This window comes from Crinia signifera, chromosome 11 (genome assembly GCF_055691185.1).
Source record: "Crinia signifera chromosome 11, ASM5569118v1, whole genome shotgun sequence".
In the NCBI taxonomy this organism is placed as follows: Eukaryota; Metazoa; Chordata; class Amphibia; order Anura; family Myobatrachidae; genus Crinia; species Crinia signifera.
The window spans coordinates 92,156,493-92,175,956 of record NC_139227.1 but is presented as its reverse complement, the minus strand read 5'-3'; the positions used below and the strand labels follow the sequence as shown (position 1 = coordinate 92,175,956).

General features: G+C 36.0%; 28 non-coding genes across 28 annotated transcripts; all 28 read left to right on the top strand.

Moving 5' to 3' along the window:
- Positions 1 to 693: 693 nt before the first annotated feature.
- On the top strand, positions 694 to 775 carry TRNAS-GCU (transfer RNA serine (anticodon GCU)). The gene has a single exon. It is a non-coding gene; the product is annotated as a tRNA-Ser (tRNA).
- A 270-nt stretch (positions 776 to 1,045) lies between these two features.
- Positions 1,046 to 1,127, top strand: TRNAS-GCU (transfer RNA serine (anticodon GCU)). Its single transcript has one exon. It is a non-coding gene; the product is annotated as a tRNA-Ser (tRNA).
- A 477-nt stretch (positions 1,128 to 1,604) lies between these two features.
- TRNAS-GCU (transfer RNA serine (anticodon GCU)) lies at positions 1,605 to 1,686 on the top strand. The gene has a single exon. It is a non-coding gene; the product is annotated as a tRNA-Ser (tRNA).
- A 270-nt stretch (positions 1,687 to 1,956) lies between these two features.
- TRNAS-GCU (transfer RNA serine (anticodon GCU)) lies at positions 1,957 to 2,039 on the top strand. Its single transcript has one exon. It is a non-coding gene; the product is annotated as a tRNA-Ser (tRNA).
- A 477-nt stretch (positions 2,040 to 2,516) lies between these two features.
- TRNAS-GCU (transfer RNA serine (anticodon GCU)) lies at positions 2,517 to 2,599 on the top strand. The gene has a single exon. It is a non-coding gene; the product is annotated as a tRNA-Ser (tRNA).
- Positions 2,600 to 3,299: 700 nt separating this feature from the next.
- On the top strand, positions 3,300 to 3,381 carry TRNAS-GCU (transfer RNA serine (anticodon GCU)). Its single transcript has one exon. It is a non-coding gene; the product is annotated as a tRNA-Ser (tRNA).
- Positions 3,382 to 3,651: 270 nt separating this feature from the next.
- Positions 3,652 to 3,733, top strand: TRNAS-GCU (transfer RNA serine (anticodon GCU)). Its single transcript has one exon. It is a non-coding gene; the product is annotated as a tRNA-Ser (tRNA).
- Positions 3,734 to 4,210: 477 nt separating this feature from the next.
- On the top strand, positions 4,211 to 4,292 carry TRNAS-GCU (transfer RNA serine (anticodon GCU)). The gene has a single exon. It is a non-coding gene; the product is annotated as a tRNA-Ser (tRNA).
- Positions 4,293 to 4,562: 270 nt separating this feature from the next.
- On the top strand, positions 4,563 to 4,645 carry TRNAS-GCU (transfer RNA serine (anticodon GCU)). The gene has a single exon. It is a non-coding gene; the product is annotated as a tRNA-Ser (tRNA).
- A 477-nt stretch (positions 4,646 to 5,122) lies between these two features.
- On the top strand, positions 5,123 to 5,205 carry TRNAS-GCU (transfer RNA serine (anticodon GCU)). Its single transcript has one exon. It is a non-coding gene; the product is annotated as a tRNA-Ser (tRNA).
- Positions 5,206 to 6,815: 1,610 nt separating this feature from the next.
- Positions 6,816 to 6,897, top strand: TRNAS-GCU (transfer RNA serine (anticodon GCU)). Its single transcript has one exon. It is a non-coding gene; the product is annotated as a tRNA-Ser (tRNA).
- Positions 6,898 to 7,167: 270 nt separating this feature from the next.
- Positions 7,168 to 7,249, top strand: TRNAS-GCU (transfer RNA serine (anticodon GCU)). The gene has a single exon. It is a non-coding gene; the product is annotated as a tRNA-Ser (tRNA).
- Positions 7,250 to 7,726: 477 nt separating this feature from the next.
- TRNAS-GCU (transfer RNA serine (anticodon GCU)) lies at positions 7,727 to 7,808 on the top strand. Its single transcript has one exon. It is a non-coding gene; the product is annotated as a tRNA-Ser (tRNA).
- Positions 7,809 to 8,078: 270 nt separating this feature from the next.
- On the top strand, positions 8,079 to 8,161 carry TRNAS-GCU (transfer RNA serine (anticodon GCU)). Its single transcript has one exon. It is a non-coding gene; the product is annotated as a tRNA-Ser (tRNA).
- A 477-nt stretch (positions 8,162 to 8,638) lies between these two features.
- TRNAS-GCU (transfer RNA serine (anticodon GCU)) lies at positions 8,639 to 8,721 on the top strand. Its single transcript has one exon. It is a non-coding gene; the product is annotated as a tRNA-Ser (tRNA).
- Positions 8,722 to 9,434: 713 nt separating this feature from the next.
- TRNAS-GCU (transfer RNA serine (anticodon GCU)) lies at positions 9,435 to 9,516 on the top strand. Its single transcript has one exon. It is a non-coding gene; the product is annotated as a tRNA-Ser (tRNA).
- An 830-nt stretch (positions 9,517 to 10,346) lies between these two features.
- TRNAS-GCU (transfer RNA serine (anticodon GCU)) lies at positions 10,347 to 10,428 on the top strand. Its single transcript has one exon. It is a non-coding gene; the product is annotated as a tRNA-Ser (tRNA).
- Positions 10,429 to 10,905: 477 nt separating this feature from the next.
- Positions 10,906 to 10,987, top strand: TRNAS-GCU (transfer RNA serine (anticodon GCU)). The gene has a single exon. It is a non-coding gene; the product is annotated as a tRNA-Ser (tRNA).
- An 830-nt stretch (positions 10,988 to 11,817) lies between these two features.
- On the top strand, positions 11,818 to 11,900 carry TRNAS-GCU (transfer RNA serine (anticodon GCU)). The gene has a single exon. It is a non-coding gene; the product is annotated as a tRNA-Ser (tRNA).
- Positions 11,901 to 12,613: 713 nt separating this feature from the next.
- TRNAS-GCU (transfer RNA serine (anticodon GCU)) lies at positions 12,614 to 12,695 on the top strand. Its single transcript has one exon. It is a non-coding gene; the product is annotated as a tRNA-Ser (tRNA).
- Positions 12,696 to 13,525: 830 nt separating this feature from the next.
- On the top strand, positions 13,526 to 13,608 carry TRNAS-GCU (transfer RNA serine (anticodon GCU)). The gene has a single exon. It is a non-coding gene; the product is annotated as a tRNA-Ser (tRNA).
- Positions 13,609 to 14,321: 713 nt separating this feature from the next.
- Positions 14,322 to 14,403, top strand: TRNAS-GCU (transfer RNA serine (anticodon GCU)). Its single transcript has one exon. It is a non-coding gene; the product is annotated as a tRNA-Ser (tRNA).
- Positions 14,404 to 15,233: 830 nt separating this feature from the next.
- Positions 15,234 to 15,315, top strand: TRNAS-GCU (transfer RNA serine (anticodon GCU)). Its single transcript has one exon. It is a non-coding gene; the product is annotated as a tRNA-Ser (tRNA).
- An 830-nt stretch (positions 15,316 to 16,145) lies between these two features.
- On the top strand, positions 16,146 to 16,227 carry TRNAS-GCU (transfer RNA serine (anticodon GCU)). The gene has a single exon. It is a non-coding gene; the product is annotated as a tRNA-Ser (tRNA).
- Positions 16,228 to 16,704: 477 nt separating this feature from the next.
- TRNAS-GCU (transfer RNA serine (anticodon GCU)) lies at positions 16,705 to 16,786 on the top strand. Its single transcript has one exon. It is a non-coding gene; the product is annotated as a tRNA-Ser (tRNA).
- Positions 16,787 to 17,603: 817 nt separating this feature from the next.
- Positions 17,604 to 17,685, top strand: TRNAS-GCU (transfer RNA serine (anticodon GCU)). Its single transcript has one exon. It is a non-coding gene; the product is annotated as a tRNA-Ser (tRNA).
- Positions 17,686 to 18,162: 477 nt separating this feature from the next.
- On the top strand, positions 18,163 to 18,244 carry TRNAS-GCU (transfer RNA serine (anticodon GCU)). The gene has a single exon. It is a non-coding gene; the product is annotated as a tRNA-Ser (tRNA).
- Positions 18,245 to 18,759: 515 nt separating this feature from the next.
- TRNAS-GCU (transfer RNA serine (anticodon GCU)) lies at positions 18,760 to 18,841 on the top strand. Its single transcript has one exon. It is a non-coding gene; the product is annotated as a tRNA-Ser (tRNA).
- Positions 18,842 to 19,464: the final 623 nt, after the last annotated feature.

The window sequence follows — 19,464 nt, the reverse complement described above, 5'->3', positions numbered from 1 at the left end:
TTACGTTGTCTGGACATGCTACTTTTGCGAAGAATACTTGAAGCTTACACATCACTGTAAAAAAATACTTTAAATTAAGAAATCTATTTCAAGATCAGAAAAAGATGCCGATTGAAGCTTAAACAAAAATATCAAGATATAAACCAGTAAAGTCAAGATTATGAACAAGATGCCATTTGAAGACAACACAAAAATTTCAAGAATATACCAGTCAAATCAGGAATTCTACTTCCTGGACATGCTACTTTTGCGAAGAATGCTTGAAGCCAACACTTGAAGCTTACACATCACTGTAAAAAAATACTATAAATTAAGAAATCTTTTTCAAGATCAGAAAAAGATAACGATTGAAGCTTAAACAAAAATAACAAGATATAAACCAGTAAAGTCAAGATTATGAACAAGATGCCATTTGAAGACAACACAAAAATTTCAAGAATATACCAGTCAAATCAGGAATTCTACTTCAAGATCATGAACATAATACTCTGTCTTACAATTGGATCTGAAAGGGTTTTCATTTTACAACATCATTTATTATTATGTAAATAAAGTCTAGAACATTCTCTAGGTATTTGTTAAACTTATATGGGCTGCTGATAGTTAAGACAATACAATCCACAGAGGTTTAAATTATTGACTTTTAAATGCCACAAGTGGTGTCGGATTGCTGGGTGCATTGTCAACATGGAGGACGAGGTGGCCGAGTGGTTAAGGCGATGGACTGCTAATCCATTGTGCTCTGCACGCATGGGTTCAAATCCCATCCTCGTCAGCTTGATATCTTTTTGGAGCTGATATTTTTGTCAAGATCTTAAATTCCTGTCAATCATGTTATAAAGTCTTTCTTTAAATAACAGACATGCACAGCACACTTTTAGGGTAACTCTAGCATTGCTTTTACAGTAGCAGTCGTGCTATTGGCCAGATGTGACTTGCCATCAAGCCTTTGATAGTGATGAGAACACAGTCCAAATGCTAGAAATAATTGACTTTAAAGTAGGAAAAGTGGTGTCAGAAAGCCGGGATTGGGAGATAGCAGAAAGACGAGCTGGCCGAGAGGTTAAGGTTATGGACTGCTAATCCATTGTGCTCAGCACGCATGGGTTCAAATCCCGTCCTCGTCGGTTTAATTTACGTTATCTGGACATGCTACTTTTGCGAAGAATGCTTGAAGCCAACACTTGAAGCTTACACATCACTGTAAAAAAATACTTTAAATTAAGAAATCTATTTCAAGATCAGAAAAAGATGCCGATTGAAGCTTAAACAAAAATATCAAGATATAAACCAGTAAAGTCAAGATTATGAACAAGATGCCATTTGAAGACAACACAAAAATTTCAAGAATATACCAGTCAAATCAGGAATTCTACTTCAAGATCATGAACATAATACTCAGTCTTACAATTGGATCTGAAAGTGTTTTCATTTTACAAAATCATTTATTATTAAGTAAATAAAGTCTAGAACATTCTCTAGGTATTTGTTAAACTTATATGGGCTGCTGATAGTTTAGACAATACAATCCACAGAGGTTTAAATTATTGACTTTTAAATGCCACAAGTGGTGTCGGATTGCTGGGTGCATTGTCAACATGGAGGACGAGGTGGCCGAGTGGTTAAGGCGATGGACTGCTAATCCATTGTGCTCTGCACGCATCGGTTCAAATCCCATCCTCGTCGGCTTGATATTTTTTTGGAGATGATATTTTTGTCAAGATCTTAAATTCCTGTCAATCATGTTATAAAGTCTTTCTTTAAATAACAGACATGCACAGCTCACTTTTAGTGTAACTCTAGCATTGCTTTTACAGTAGCAGTCGTGCTATTGGCCAGATGTGACTTGCCATCAAGCCTTTGATAGTGATGAGAACACAGTCCAAATGCTAGAAATAGTTGACTTTAAAGTAGGAAAAGTGGTGTCAGAAAGCCGGGATTGGGAGATAGCAGAAAGACGAGCTGGCCGAGATGGTTAAGGTTATGGACTGCTAATCCATTATGCTCAGCATGCATGGGTTCAAATCCCATCCTCGTCGGTTTAATTTACGTTGTCTGGACATGCTACTTTTGCGAAGAATGCTTGAAGCCAACACTTGAAGCTTACACATCACTGTAAAAAAATACTTTAAATTAAGAAATCTATTTCAAGATCAGAAAAAGATGCCGATTGAAGCTTAAACAAAAATATCAAGATATAAACCAGTAAAGTCAAGATTATGAACAAGATGCCATTTGAAGACAACACAAAAATTTCAAGAATATACCAGTCAAATCAGGAATTCTACTTCAAGATCATGAACATAATACTCAGTCTTACAATTGGATCTGAAAGTGTTTTCATTTTACAAAATCATTTATTATTAAGTAAATAAAGTCTAGAACATTCTCTAGGTATTTGTTAAACTTATATGGGCTGCTGATAGTTAAGACAATACAATCCACAGAGGTTTAAATTATTGACTTTTAAATGCCACAAGTGGTGTCGGATTGCTGGGTGCATTGTCAACATGGAGGACGAGGTGGCCGAGTGGTTAAGGCAATGGACTGCTAAATCCATTGTGCTCTGCACGCATGGGTTCAAATCCCTTCCTCGTCAGTTTAATTTACGTTGTCTGGACATGCTACTTTTGCGAAGAATACTTGAAGCTTACACATCACTGTAAAAAAATACTTTAAATTAAGAAATCTATTTCAAGATCAGAAAAAGATGCCGATTGAAGCTTAAACAAAAATATCAAGATATAAACCAGTAAAGTCAAGATTATGAACAAGATGCCATTTGAAGACAACACAAAAATTTCAAGAATATACCAGTCAAATCAGGAATTCTACTTCCTGGACATGCTACTTTTGCGAAGAATGCTTGAAGCCAACACTTGAAGCTTACACATCACTGTAAAAAAATACTATAAATTAAGAAATCTTTTTCAAGATCAGAAAAAGATAACGATTGAAGCTTAAACAAAAATAACAAGATATAAACCAGTAAAGTCAAGATTATGAACAAGATGCCATTTGAAGACAACACAAAAATTTCAAGAATATACCAGTCAAATCAGGAATTCTACTTCAAGATCATGAACATAATACTCTGTCTTACAATTGGATCTGAAAGGGTTTTCATTTTACAACATCATTTATTATTATGTAAATAAAGTCTAGAACATTCTCTAGGTATTTGTTAAACTTATATGGGCTGCTGATAGTTAAGACAATACAATCCACAGAGGTTTAAATTATTGACTTTTAAATGCCACAAGTGGTGTCGGATTGCTGGGTGCATTGTCAACATGGAGGACGAGGTGGCCGAGTGGTTAAGGCGATGGACTGCTAATCCATTGTGCTCTGCACGCATGGGTTCAAATCCCATCCTCGTCAGCTTGATATCTTTTTGGAGCTGATATTTTTGTCAAGATCTTAAATTCCTGTCAATCATGTTATAAAGTCTTTCTTTAAATAACAGACATGCACAGCACACTTTTAGGGTAACTCTAGCATTGCTTTTACAGTAGCAGTCGTGCTATTGGCCAGATGTGACTTGCCATCAAGCCTTTGATAGTGATGAGAACACAGTCCAAATGCTAGAAATAATTGACTTTAAAGTAGGAAAAGTGGTGTCAGAAAGCCGGGATTGGGAGATAGCAGAAAGACGAGCTGGCCGAGAGGTTAAGGTTATGGACTGCTAATCCATTGTGCTCAGCACGCATGGGTTCAAATCCCGTCCTCGTCGGTTTAATTTACGTTATCTGGACATGCTACTTTTGCGAAGAATGCTTGAAGCCAACACTTGAAGCTTACACATCACTGTAAAAAAATACTTTAAATTAAGAAATCTATTTCAAGATCAGAAAAAGATGCCGATTGAAGCTTAAACAAAAATATCAAGATATAAACCAGTAAAGTCAAGATTATGAACAAGATGCCATTTGAAGACAACACAAAAATTTCAAGAATATACCAGTCAAATCAGGAATTCTACTTCAAGATCATGAACATAATACTCAGTCTTACAATTGGATCTGAAAGTGTTTTCATTTTACAAAATCATTTATTATTAAGTAAATAAAGTCTAGAACATTCTCTAGGTATTTGTTAAACTTATATGGGCTGCTGATAGTTTAGACAATACAATCCACAGAGGTTTAAATTATTGACTTTTAAATGCCACAAGTGGTGTCGGATTGCTGGGTGCATTGTCAACATGGAGGACGAGGTGGCCGAGTGGTTAAGGCGATGGACTGCTAATCCATTGTGCTCTGCACGCATCGGTTCAAATCCCATCCTCGTCGGCTTGATATTTTTTTGGAGATGATATTTTTGTCAAGATCTTAAATTCCTGTCAATCATGTTATAAAGTCTTTCTTTAAATAACAGACATGCACAGCTCACTTTTAGTGTAACTCTAGCATTGCTTTTACAGTAGCAGTCGTGCTATTGGCCAGATGTGACTTGCCATCAAGCCTTTGATAGTGATGAGAACACAGTCCAAATGCTAGAAATAGTTGACTTTAAAGTAGGAAAAGTGGTGTCAGAAAGCCGGGATTGGGAGATAGCAGAAAGACGAGCTGGCCGAGATGGTTAAGGTTATGGACTGCTAATCCATTATGCTCAGCATGCATGGGTTCAAATCCCATCCTCGTCGGTTTAATTTACGTTGTCTGGACATGCTACTTTTGCGAAGAATGCTTGAAGCCAACACTTGAAGCTTACACATCACTGTAAAAAAATACTTTAAATTAAGAAATCTATTTCAAGATCAGAAAAAGATGCCGATTGAAGCTTAAACAAAAATATCAAGATATAAACCAGTAAAGTCAAGATTATGAACAAGATGCCATTTGAAGACAACACAAAAATTTCAAGAATATACCAGTCAAATCAGGAATTCTACTTCAAGATCATGAACATAATACTCAGTCTTACAATTGGATCTGAAAGTGTTTTCATTTTACAAAATCATTTATTATTAAGTAAATAAAGTCTAGAACATTCTCTAGGTATTTGTTAAACTTATATGGGCTGCTGATAGTTAAGACAATACAATCCACAGAGGTTTAAATTATTGACTTTTAAATGCCACAAGTGGTGTCGGATTGCTGGGTGCATTGTCAACATGGAGGACGAGGTGGCCGAGTGGTTAAGGCAATGGACTGCTAAATCCATTGTGCTCTGCACGCATGGGTTCAAATCCCTTCCTCGTCAGTTTAATTTACGTTGTCTGGACATGCTACTTTTGCGAAGAATACTTGAAGCTTACACATCACTGTAAAAAAATACTTTAAATTAAGAAATCTATTTCAAGATCAGAAAAAGATGCCGATTGAAGCTTAAACAAAAATATCAAGATATAAACCAGTAAAGTCAAGATTATGAACAAGATGCCATTTGAAGACAACACAAAAATTTCAAGAATATACCAGTCAAATCAGGAATTCTACTTCCTGGACATGCTACTTTTGCGAAGAATGCTTGAAGCCAACACTTGAAGCTTACACATCACTGTAAAAAAATACTATAAATTAAGAAATCTTTTTCAAGATCAGAAAAAGATAACGATTGAAGCTTAAACAAAAATAACAAGATATAAACCAGTAAAGTCAAGATTATGAACAAGATGCCATTTGAAGACAACACAAAAATTTCAAGAATATACCAGTCAAATCAGGAATTCTACTTCAAGATCATGAACAAAATACTCTGTCTTACAATTGGACCTGAAAGGGTTTTCATTTTACAAAATCATTTATTATTAAGTAAATAAAGTCTAGAACATTCTCTAGTTATTTGTTAAACTTATATGGGCTGCTGATAGTTTAGACAATACAATCTACAGAGGTTTAATTTATTGACTTTTAAATGCCACAAGTGGTGTCAGATTGCTGGGTGCATTGTCAACATGGAGGACGAGGTGGCCGAGTGGTTAAGGTGATGGACTCTAATCCATTGTGCTCTGCACGCATGGGTTCAAATCCCATCCTCGTCGGCTTGATATCTTTTTGGAGCTGATATTTTTGTCAAGATCTTAAATTCCTGTCAATCATGTTATAAAGTCTTTCTTTAAATAACAGACATGCACAGCACACTTTTAGTGTAACTCTAGCATTGCTTTTACAGTAGCAGTCGTGCTATTGGCCAGATGTGACTTGCCATCAAGCCTTTGATAGTGATGAGAACACAGTCCAAATGCTAGAAATAATTGACTTTAAAGTAGGAAAAGTGGTGTCAGAAAGCCGGGATTGGGAGATAGCAGAAAGACGAGCTGGCCGAGAGGTTAAGGTTATGGACTGCTTATCCATTGTGCTCAGCACGCATGGGTTGAAATCCCGTCCTCGTCGGTTTAATTTACGTTGTCTGGACATGCTACTTTTGCGAAGAATGCTTGAAGCCAACACTTGAAGCTTACACATCACTGTAAAAAAATACTTTAAATTAAGAAATCTATTTCAAGATCAGAAAAAGATGCCGATTGAAGCTTAAACAAAAATAACAAGATATAAACCAGTAAAGTCAAGATTATGAACAAGATGCCATTTGAAGACAACACAAAAATTTCAAGAATATACCAGTCAAATCAGGAATTCTACTTCAAGATCATGAACAAAATACTCTGTCTTACAATTGGATCTGAAAGGGTTTTCATTTTACAACATCATTTATTATTATGTAAATAAAGTCTAGAACATTCTCTAGGTATTTGTTAAACTTATATGGGCTGCTGATAGTTAAGACAATACAATCCACAGAGGTTTAAATTATTGACTTTTAAATGCCACAAGTGGTGTCGGATTGCTGGGTGCATTGTCAACATGGAGGACGAGGTGGCCGAGTGGTTAAGGCGATGGACTGCTAATCCATTGTGCTCTGCACGCATGGGTTCAAATCCCATCCTCGTCAGCTTGATATCTTTTTGGAGCTGATATTTTTGTCAAGATCTTAAATTCCTGTCAATCATGTTATAAAGTCTTTCTTTAAATAACAGACATGCACAGCACACTTTTAGGGTAACTCTAGCATTGCTTTTACAGTAGCAGTCGTGCTATTGGCCAGATGTGACTTGCCATCAAGCCTTTGATAGTGATGAGAACACAGTCCAAATGCTAGAAATAATTGACTTTAAAGTAGGAAAAGTGGTGTCAGAAAGCCGGGATTGGGAGATAGCAGAAAGACGAGCTGGCCGAGAGGTTAAGGTTATGGACTGCTAATCCATTGTGCTCAGCACGCATGGGTTCAAATCCCGTCCTCGTCGGTTTAATTTACGTTATCTGGACATGCTACTTTTGCGAAGAATGCTTGAAGCCAACACTTGAAGCTTACACATCACTGTAAAAAAATACTTTAAATTAAGAAATCTATTTCAAGATCAGAAAAAGATGCCGATTGAAGCTTAAACAAAAATATCAAGATATAAACCAGTAAAGTCAAGATTATGAACAAGATGCCATTTGAAGACAACACAAAAATTTCAAGAATATACCAGTCAAATCAGGAATTCTTCATCAAGATCATGAACATAATACTCAGTCTTACAATTGGATCTGAAAGTGTTTTCATTTTACAAAATCATTTATTATTAAGTAAATAAAGTCTAGAACATTCTCTAGGTATTTGTTAAACTTATATGGGCTGCTGATAGTTTAGACAATACAATCCACAGAGGTTTAAATTATTGACTTTTAAATGCCACAAGTGGTGTCGGATTGCTGGGTGCATTGTCAACATGGAGGACGAGGTGGCCGAGTGGTTAAGGCGATGGACTGCTAATCCATTGTGCTCTGCACGCATCGGTTCAAATCCCATCCTCGTCGGCTTGATATTTTTTTGGAGATGATATTTTTGTCAAGATCTTAAATTCCTGTCAATCATGTTATAAAGTCTTTCTTTAAATAACAGACATGCACAGCTCACTTTTAGTGTAACTCTAGCATTGCTTTTACAGTACCAGTCGTGCTATTGGCCAGATGTGACTTGCCATCAAGCCTTTGATAGTGATGAGAACACAGTCCAAATGCTAGAAATAGTTGACTTTAAAGTAGGAAAAGTGGTGCCAGAAAGCCAGGATTGGGAGATAGCAGAAAGACGAGCTGGCCGAGATGGTTAAGGTTATGGACTGCTAATCCATTATGCTCAGCATGCATGGGTTCAAATCCCATCCTCGTCGGTTTAATTTACGTTGTCTGGACATGCTACTTTTGCGAAGAATGCTTGAAGCCAACACTTGAAGCTTACACCTCACTGTAAAAAAATACTTTAAATTAAGAAATCTATTTCAAGATCAGAAAAAGATGCCGATTGAAGCTTAAACAAAAATATCAAGATATAAACCAGTAAAGTCAAGATTATGAACAAGATGCCATTTGAAGACAACACAAAAATTTCAAGAATATACCAGTCAAATCAGGAATTCTACTTCAAGATCATGAACATAATACTCAGTCTTACAATTGGATCTGAAAGTGTTTTCATTTTACAAAATCATTTATTATTAAGTAAATAAAGTCTAGAACATTCTCTAGGTATTTGTTAAACTTATATGGGCTGCTGATAGTTAAGACAATACAATCCACAGAGGTTTAAATTATTGACTTTTAAATGCCACAAGTGGTGTCGGATTGCTGGGTGCATTGTCAACATGGAGGACGAGGTGGCCGAGTGGTTAAGGCGATGGACTGCTAAATCCATTGTGCTCTGCACGCATGGGTTCATATCCCATCCTCGTCGGTTTAATTTACGTTGTCTGGACATGCTACTTTTGCGAAGAATGCTTGAAGCCAACACTTGAAGCTTACACATCACTGTAAAAAAATACTTTAAATTAAGAAATCTATTTCAAGATCAGAAAAAGATGCCGATTGAAGCTTAAACAAAAATATCAAGATATAAACCAGTAAAGTCAAGATTATGAACAAGATGACATTTGAAGACAACACAAAAATTTCAAGAATATACCAGTCAAATCAGGAATTCTACTTCCTGGACATGCTACTTTTGCGAAGAATGCTTGAAGCCAACACTTGAAGCTTACACATCACTGTAAAAAAATACTATAAATTAAGAAATCTTTTTCAAGATCAGAAAAAGATAACGATTGAAGCTTAAACAAAAATAACAAGATATAAACCAGTAAAGTCAAGATTATGAACAAGATGCCATTTGAAGACAACACAAAAATTTCAAGAATATACCAGTCAAATCAGGAATTCTACTTCAAGATCATGAACAAAATACTCTGTCTTACAATTGGATCTGAAAGTGTTTTCATTTTACAAAATCTTTTATTATTAAGTAAATAAAGTCTAGAACATTCTCTAGGTATTTGTTAAACTTATATGGGCTGCTGATAGTTAAGACAATACAATCCACAGAGGTTTAAATTATTGACTTTTAAATGCCACAAGTGGTGTCGGATTGCTGGGTGCATTGTCAACATGGAGGACGAGGTGGCCGAGTGGTTAAGGCGATGGACTGCTAATCCATTGTGCTCTGCACGCATGGGTTCAAATCCCATCCTCGTCGGCTTGATATCTTTTTGGAGCTGATATTTTTGTCAAGATCTTAAATTCCTGTCAATCATGTTATAAAGTCTTTCTTTAAATAACAGACATGCACAGCACACTTTTAGTGTAACTCTAGCATTGCTTTTACAGTAGCAGTCGTGCTATTGGCCAGATTTGACTTGCCATCAAGCCTTTGATAGTGATGAGAACACAGTCCAAATGCTAGAAATAGTTGACTTTAAAGTAGGAAAAGTGGTGTCAGAAAGCCGGGATTGGGAGATAGCAGAAAGACGAGCTGGCCGAGATGGTTAAGGTTATGGACTGCTAATCCATTATGCTCAGCACGCATGGGTTCAAATCCCATCCTCGTCGGTTTAATTTACGTTGTCTGGACATGCTACTTTTGCGAAGAATGCTTGAAGCCAACACTTGAAGCTTACACATCACTGTAAAAAAATACTTTAAATTAAGAAATCTATTTTAAGATCAGAAAAAGATGCTGATTGAAGCTTAAACAAAAATATCAAGATATAAACCAGTAAAGTCAAGATTATGAACAAGATGCCATTTGAAGACAACACAAAAATTTCAGGAATATACCAGTCAAATCAGGAATTCTACTTCAAGATCATGAACAAAATACTCTGTCTTACAATTGGATCTGTAAGGGTTTTCATTTTACAAAATCTTTTATTATTAAGTAAATAAAGTCTAGAACATTCTCTAGGTATTTGTTAAACTTATATGGGCTGCTGATAGTTAAGACAATACAATCCACAGATGTTTAAATTATTGACTTTTAAATGCCACAAGTGGTGTCGGATTGCTGGGTGCATTGTCAACATGGAGGACGAGGTGGCCGAGTGTTTAAGGCGATGGACTGCTAATCCATTGTGCTCTGCACGCATGGGTTCAAATCCCATCCTCGTCGGTTTAATATACGTTGTCTGGGCATGCTACTTTTGCGAAGAATGCTTGAAGCCAACACTTGAAGCTTACACATCACTGTAAAAAAATACTTTAAATTAAGAAATCTATTTCAAGATCAGAAAAAGATGCCGATTGAAGCTTAAACAAAAATATCAAGATATAAACCAGTAAAGTCAAGATTATGAACCAGATGCCATTTGAAGACAACACAAACATTTCAAGAATATACCAGTCAAATCAGGAATTCTACTTCAAGATCATGAACATAATACTCAGTCTTACAATTGGATCTGAAAGTGTTTTCATTTTACAAAATCATTTATTATTAAGTAAATAAAGTCTAGAACATTCTCTAGGTATTTGTTAAACTTATATGGGCTGCTGATAGTTAAGACAATACAATCCACAGAGGTTTAAATTATTGACTTTTAAATGCCACAAGTGGTGTCGGATTGCTGGGTGCATTGTTAACATGGAGGACGAGGTGGCCGAGTGGTTAAGGCGATGGACTGCTAATCCATTGTTCTCTGCACGCATGGGTTCAAATCCCATCCTCGTCGGCTTGATATTTTTTTGGAGATGATATTTTTGTCAAGATCTTAAATTCCTGTCAATCATGTTATAAAGTCTTTCTTTAAATAACAGACATGCACAGCACACTTTTAGTGTAACTCTAGCATTGCTTTTACAGTATCAGTCGTGCTATTGGCCAGATGTGACTTGCCATCAAGCCTTTGATAGTGATGAGAACACAGTCCAAATGCTAGAAATAGTTGACTTTAAAGTAGGAAAAGTGGTGTCAGAAAGCCGGGATTGGGAGATAGCCGAAAGACGAGCTGGCCGAGATGGTTAAGGTTATAGACTGCTAATCCATTATGCTCAGCATGCATGGGTTCAAATCCCATCCTCGTCGGTTTAATTTACGTTGTCTGGACTTGCTACTTTTGCGAAGAATGCTTGAAGCCAACACTTGAAGCTTACACATCACTGTAAAAAAATACTTTAAATTAAGAAATCTATTTCAAGATCAGAAAAAGATGCCGATTGAAGCTTAAACAAAAATATCAAGATATAAACCAGTAAAGTCAAGATTATGAACAAGATGCCATTTGAAGACAACACAAAAATTTCAAGAATATACCAGTCAAATCAGGAATTCTACTTCAAGATCATGAACATAATACTCAGTCTTACAATTGGATCTGAAAGTGTTTTCATTTTACAAAATCATTTATTATTAAGTAAATAAAGTCTAGAACATTCTCTAGGTATTTGTTAAACTTATATGGGCTGCTGATAGTTAAGACAATACAATCCACAGAGGTTTAAATTATTGACTTTTAAATGCCACAAGTGGTGTCGGATTGCTGGGTGCATTGTCAACATGGAGGACGAGGTGGCCGAGTGGTTAAGGCGATGGACTGCTAAATCCATTGTGCTCTGCACGCATGGGTTCAAATCCCATCCTCGTCGGTTTAATTTACGTTGTCTGGACATGCTACTTTTGCGAAGAATGCTTGAAGCCAACACTTGAAGCTTACACATCACTGTAAAAAAATACTTTAAATTAAGAAATCTATTTCAAGATCAGAAAAAGATGCCGATTGAAGCTTAAACAAAAATATCAAGATATAAACCAGTAAAGTCAAGATTATGAACAAGATGACATTTGAAGACAACACAAAAATTTCAAGAATATACCAGTCAAATCAGGAATTCTACTTCCTGGACATGCTACTTTTGCGAAGAATGCTTGAAGCCAACACTTGAAGCTTACACATCACTGTAAAAAAATACTATAAATTAAGAAATCTTTTTCAAGATCAGAAAAAGATAACGATTGAAGCTTAAACAAAAATAACAAGATATAAACCAGTAAAGTCAAGATTATGAACAAGATGCCATTTGAAGACAACACAAAAATTTCAAGAATATACCAGTCAAATCAGGAATTCTACTTCAAGATCATGAACAAAATACTCTGTCTTACAATTGGATCTGAAAGTGTTTTCATTTTACAAAATCATTTATTATTAAGTAAATAAAGTCTAGAACATTCTCTAGGTATTTGTTAAACTTATATGGGCTGCTGATAGTTTAGACAATACAATCCACAGAGGTTTAAATTATTGACTTTTAAATGCCACAAGTGGTGTCGGATTGCTGGGTGCATTGTCAACATGGAGGACGAGGTGGCCGAGTGTTTAAGGCGATGGACTGCTAATCCATTGTGCTCTGCACGCATGGGTTCAAATCCCATCCTCGTCGGCTTGATATCTTTTTGGAGCTGATGTTTTTGTCAAGATCTTAAATTCCTGTCAATCATGTTATAAAGTCTTTCTTTAAATAACAGACATGCACAGCACACTTTTAGTGTAACTCTAGCATTGCTTTTACAGTAGCAGTCGTGCTATTGGCCAGATTTGACTTGCCATCAAGCCTTTGATAGTGATGAGAACACAGTCCAAATGCTAGAAATAGTTGACTTTAAAGTAGGAAAAGTGGTGTCAGAAAGCCGGGATTGGGAGATAGCAGATAGACGAGCTGGCCGAGATGGTTAAGGTTATGGACTGCTAATCCATTATGCTCAGCACGCATGGGTTCAAATCCCATCCTCGTCGGTTTAATTTACGTTGTCTGGACATGCTACTTTTGCGAAGAATGCTTGAAGCCAACACTTGAAGCTTACACATCACTGTAAAAAAATACTTTAAATTAAGAAATCTATTTCAAGATCAGAAAAAGATGCCGATTGAAGCTTAAACAAAAATAACAAGATATAAACCAGTAAAGTCAAGATTATGAACAAGATGCCATTTGAAGACAACACAAAAATTTCAAGAATATACCAGTCAAATCAGGAATTCTACTTCAAGATCATGAACAAAATACTCTGTCTTACAATTGGATCTGAAAGTGTTTTCATTTTACAAAATCATTTATTATTAAGTAAATAAAGTCTAGAACATTCTCTAGGTATTTGTTAAACTTATATGGGCTGCTGATAGTTAAGACAATACAATCCACAGAGGTTTAAATTATTGACTTTTAAATGCCACAAGTGGTGTCGGATTGCTGGGTGTATTGTCAACATGGAGGACGAGGTGGCCGAGTGGTTAAGGCGATGGACTGCTAAATCCATTGTGCTCTGCACGCATGGGTTCAAATCCCATCCTCGTCGGTTTAATTTACGTTGTCTGGACATGCTACTTTTGCGAAGAATGCTTGAAGCCAACACTTGAAGCTTACACATCACTGTAAAAAAATACTTTAAATTAAGAAATCTATTTCAAGATCAGAAAAAGATGCCGATTGAAGCTTAAACAAAAATATCAAGATATAAACCAGTAAAGTCAAGATTATGAACAAGATGACATTTGAAGACAACACAAAAATTTCAAGAATATACCAGTCAAATCAGGAATTCTACTTCCTGGACATGCTACTTTTGCGAAGAATGCTTGAAGCCAACACTTGAAGCTTACACATCACTGTAAAAAAATACTATAAATTAAGAAATCTTTTTCAAGATCAGAAAAAGATAACGATTGAAGCTTAAACAAAAATAACAAGATATAAACCAGTAAAGTCAAGATTATGAACAAGATGCCATTTGAAGACAACACAAAAATTTCAAGAATATACCAGTCAAATCAGGAATTCTACTTCAAGATCATGAACAAAATACTCTGTCTTACAATTGGATCTGAAAGTGTTTTCATTTTACAAAATCATTTATTATTAAGTAAATAAAGTCTAGAACATTCTCTAGGTATTTGTTAAACTTATATGGGCTGCTGATAGTTTAGACAATACAATCCACAGAGGTTTAAATTATTGACTTTTAAATGCCACAAGTGGTGTCGGATTGCTGGGTGCGTTGTCAACATGGAGGACGAGGTGGCCGAGTGTTTAAGGTGATGGACTGCTAATCCATTGTGCTCTGCACGCATGGGTTCAAATCCCATCCTCGTCGGCTTGATATCTTTTTGGAGCTGATGTTTTTGTCAAGATCTTAAATTCCTGTCAATCATGTTATAAAGTCTTTCTTTAAATAACAGACATGCACAGCACACTTTTAGTGTAACTCTAGCATTGCTTTTACAGTAGCAGTCGTGCTATTGGCCAGATTTGACTTGCCATCAAGCCTTTGATAGTGATGAGAACACAGTCCAAATGCTAGAAATAGTTGACTTTAAAGTAGGAAAAGTGGTGTCAGAAAGCCGGGATTGGGAGATAGCAGATAGACGAGCTGGCCGAGATGGTTAAGGTTATGGACTGCTAATCCATTATGCTCAGCACGCATGGGTTCAAATCCCATCCTCGTCGGTTTAATTTACGTTGTCTGGACATGCTACTTTTGCGAAGAATGCTTGAAGCCAACACTTGAAGCTTACACATCACTGTAAAAAAATTCTTTAAATTAAGAAATCTATTTCAAGATCAGAAAAAGATGCCGATTGAAGCTTAAACAAAAATATCAAGATATAAACCAGTAAAGTCAAGATTATGAACAAGATGCCATTTGAAGACAACACAAACATTTCAAGAATATACCAGTCAAATCAGGAATTCTACTTCAAGATCATGAACATAATACTCAGTCTTACAATTGGATCTGAAAGTGTTTTCATTTTACAAAATCTTTTATTATTAAGTAAATAAAGTCTAGAACATTCTCTAGGTATTTGTTAAACTTATATGGGCTGCTGATAGTTAAGACAATACAATCCACAGAGGTTTAAATTATTGACTTTTAAATGCCACAAGTGGTGTCGGATTGCTGGGTGCATTGTCAACATGGAGGACGAGGTGGCCGAGTGGTTAAGGCGATGGACTGCTAATCCATTGTGCTCTGCACGCATGGGTTCAAATCCCATCCTCGTCGGCTTGATATCTTTTTGGAGCTGATATTTTTGTCAAGATCTTAAATTCTTGTCAATCATGTTATAAAGTCTTTCTTTAAATAACAGACATGCACAGCACACTTTTAGTGTAACTCTAGCATTGCTTTTACAGTAGCAGTCGTGCTATTGGCCAGATTTGACTTGCCATCAAGCCTTTGATAGTGATGAGAACACAGTCCAAATGCTAGAAATAGTTGACTTTAAAGTAGGAAAAGTGGTGTCAGAAAGCCGGGATTGGGAGATAGCAGAAAGACGAGCTCACCGAGATGGTTAAGGTTATGGACTGCTAATCCATTATGCTCAGCACGCATGGGTTCAAATCCCATCCTCGGCGGTTTAATTTACGTTGTCTGGACATGCTACTTTTGCGAAGAATGCTTGAAGCCAACACTTGAAGCTTACACATCACTGTAAAAAAATACTTTAAATTAAGAAATCTATTTTAAGATCAGAAAAAGATGCTGATTGAAGCTTAAACAAAAATATCAAGATATAAACCAGTAAAGTCAAGATTATGAACAAGATGCCATTTGAAGACAACACAAAAATTTCAGGAATATACCAGTCAAATCAGGAATTCTACTTCAAGATCATGAACAAAATACTCTGTCTTACAATTGGATCTGAAAGGGTTTTCATTTTACAAAATCTTTTATTATTAAGTAAATAAAGTCTAGAACATTCTCTAGGTATTTGTTAAACTTATATGGGCTGCTGATAGTTAAGACAATACAATCCACAGATGTTTAAATTATTGACTTTTAAATGCCACAAGTGGTGTCGGATTGCTGGGTGCATTGTCAACATGGAGGACGAGGTGGCCGAGTGGTTAAGGCGATGGACTGCTAATCCATTGTGCTCTGCATGCATGGGTTCAAATCCCATCCTCGTCGGTTTAATATACGTTGTCTGGGCATGCTACTTTTGCGAAGAATGCTTGAAGCCAACACTTGAAGCTTACACATCACTGTAAAAAAATACTTTAAATTAAGAAATCTATTTCAAGATCAGAAAAAGATGCCGATTGAAGCTTAAACAAAAATATCAAGATATAAACCAGTAAAGTCAAGATTATGAACAAGATGCCATTTGAAGACAACACAAACATTTCAAGAATATACCAGTCAAATCAGGAATTCTACTTCAAGATCATGAACATAATACTCATTCTTACAATTGGATCTGAAAGGGTTTTCATTTTACAAAATCATTTATTATTAAGTAAATAAAGTCTAGAACATTCTCTAGGTATTTTTTAAACTTATATGGACTGCTGATAGTTTAGACAATACAATCCACAGAGGTTTAAATTATTGACTTTAAAATGCCACAAGTGGTGTCGGATTGCTGGGTGCATTGTCAACATGGAGGACGAGGTGGCCGAGTGGTTAAGGCGATGGACTGCTAATCCATTGTGCTCTGCACGCATGGGTTCAAATCCCATCCTCGTCGGCTTGATATCTTTTTGGAGCTGATATTTTTGTCAAGATCTTAAATTCCTTTCAATCATGTTATAAAGTCTTTCTTTAAATAACAGACATGCACAGCACACTTTTAGTGTAACTCTAGCATTGCTTTTACAGTAGCAGTCGTGCTATTGGCCAGATGTGACTTGCCATCAAGCCTTTGATAGTGATGAGAACACAGTCCAAATGCTAGAAATAGTTGACTTTAAAGTAGGAAAAGTGGTGTCAGAAAGCCGGGATTGGGAGATAGCAGAAAGACGAGCTGGCCGAGATGGTTAAGGTTATGGACTGCTAATCCATTATGCTCAGCACGCATGGGTTCAAATCCCATCCTCGTCGGTTTAATCTACGTTGTCTGGACATGCTACTTTTGCGAAGAATGCTTGAAGCTTACACATCACTGTAAAAAAATACTTTAAATTAAGAAATCTATTTAAAGATCAGAAAAAGATGCTGATTGAAGCTTAAACAAAAATATCAAGATATAAACCAGTAAAGTCAAGATTATGAACAAGATGCCATTTGAAGACAACACAAAAATTTCAAGAATATACCAGTCAAATCAGGCATTCTACTTCAAGATCATGAACAAAATACTCTGTCTTACAATTGGATCTGAAAGGGTTTTCATTTTACAAAATCTTTTATTATTAAGTAAATAAAGTCTAGAACATTCTCTAGGTATTTGTTAAACTTATATGGGCTGCTGATAGGTAAGACAATACAATCCACAGAGGTTTAAATTATTGACTTTTAAATGCCACAAGTGGTGTCGGATTGCTGGGTGCATTGTCAACATGGAGGACGAGGTGGCCGAGTGGTTAAGGCGATGGACTGCTAATCCATTGTGCTCTGCACGCATGGGTTCAAATCCCATCCTCGTCGGTTTAATTTACGTTGTCTGGACATGCTACTTTTGCGAAGAATGCTTGAAGCCAACACTTGAAGCTTACACATCACTGTAAAAAAATACTTTAAATTAAGAAATCTATTTTAAGATCAGAAAAAGATGCTGATTGAAGCTTAAACAAAAATATCAAGATATAAACCAGTAAAGTCAAGATTATGAACAAGATGCCATTTGAAGACAACACAAAAATTTCAGGAATATACCAGTCAAATCAGGAATTCTACTTCAAGATCATGAACAAAATACTCTGTCTTACAATTGGATCTGAAAGGGTTTTCATTTTACAAAATCTTTTATTATTAAGTAAATAAAGTCTAGAACATTCTCTAGGTATTTGTTAAACTTATATGGGCTGCTGATAGTTAAGACAATACAATCCACAGATGTTTAAATTATTGACTTTTAAATGCCACAAGTGGTGTCGGATTGCTGGGTGCATTGTCAACATGGAGGACGAGGTGGCCGAGTGGTTAAGGCGATGGACTGCTAATCCATTGTGCTCTGCATGCATAGGTTCAAATCCCATCCTCGTCGGTTTAATATACGTTGGCTGGGCATGCTACTTTTGCGAAGAATGCTTGAAGCCAACACTTGAAGCTCATCACTTTTGCGAAGAATGCTTGAAGCCAACACTTGAAGATCATCACTGTAAAAAAATACTTTAAATTAAGAAATCTATTTCAAGATCAGAAAAAGATGCCGATTGAAGCTTAAACAAAAATATCAAGATATAAACCAGTAAAGTCAAGATTATGAACAAGATGCCATTTGAAGACAACACAAACATTTCAAGAATATACCAGTCAAATCAGGAATTCTACTTCAAGATCATGAACATAATACTCATTCTTACAATTGGATCTGAAAGGGTTTTCATTTTACAAAATCATTTATTATTAAGTAAATAAAGTCTAGAACATTCTCTAGGTATTTTTTAAACTTATATGGACTGCTGATAGTTTAGACAATACAATCCACAGAGGTTTAAATTATTGACTTTTAAATGCCACAAGTGGGGTCGGATTGCTGGGTGCATTGTCAACATGGAGGACGAGGTGGCCGAGTGGTTAAGGCGATGGACTGCTAATCCATTGTGCTCTGCACGCATGGGTTCAAATCCCATACTCGTCGGCTTGATATCTTTTTGGAGCTGATATTTTTGTCAAGATCTTAAATTCCTGTCAATCATGTTATAAAGTCTTTCTTTAAATAACAGACATGCACAGCACACTTTTAGTGTAACTCTAGCATTGCTTTTACAGTAGCAGTCGTGCTATTGGCCAGATGTGACTTGCCATCAAGCCTTTGATAGTGATGAGAACACAGTCCAAATGCTAGAAATAGTTGACTTTAAAGTAGGAAAAGTGGTGTCAGAAAGCCGGGATTGGGAGATAGCAGAAAGACGAGCTGGCCGAGATGGTTAAGGTTATGGACTGCTAATCCATTATGCTCAGCACGCATGGGTTCAAATCCCATCCTCGTCAGTTTAATCTACGTTGTCTGGACATGCTACTTTTGCGAAGAATGCTTGAAGCTTACACATCACTGTAAAAAAATACTTTAAATTAAGAAATCTATTTTAAGATCAGAAAAAGATGCTGATTGAAGCTTAAACAAAAATATCAAGATATAAACCAGTAAAGTCAAGATTATGAACAAGATGCCATTTGAAGACAACACAAAAATTTCAAGAATATACCAGTCAAATCAGGAATTCTACTTTAAGATCATGAACAAAATACTCTGTCTTACAA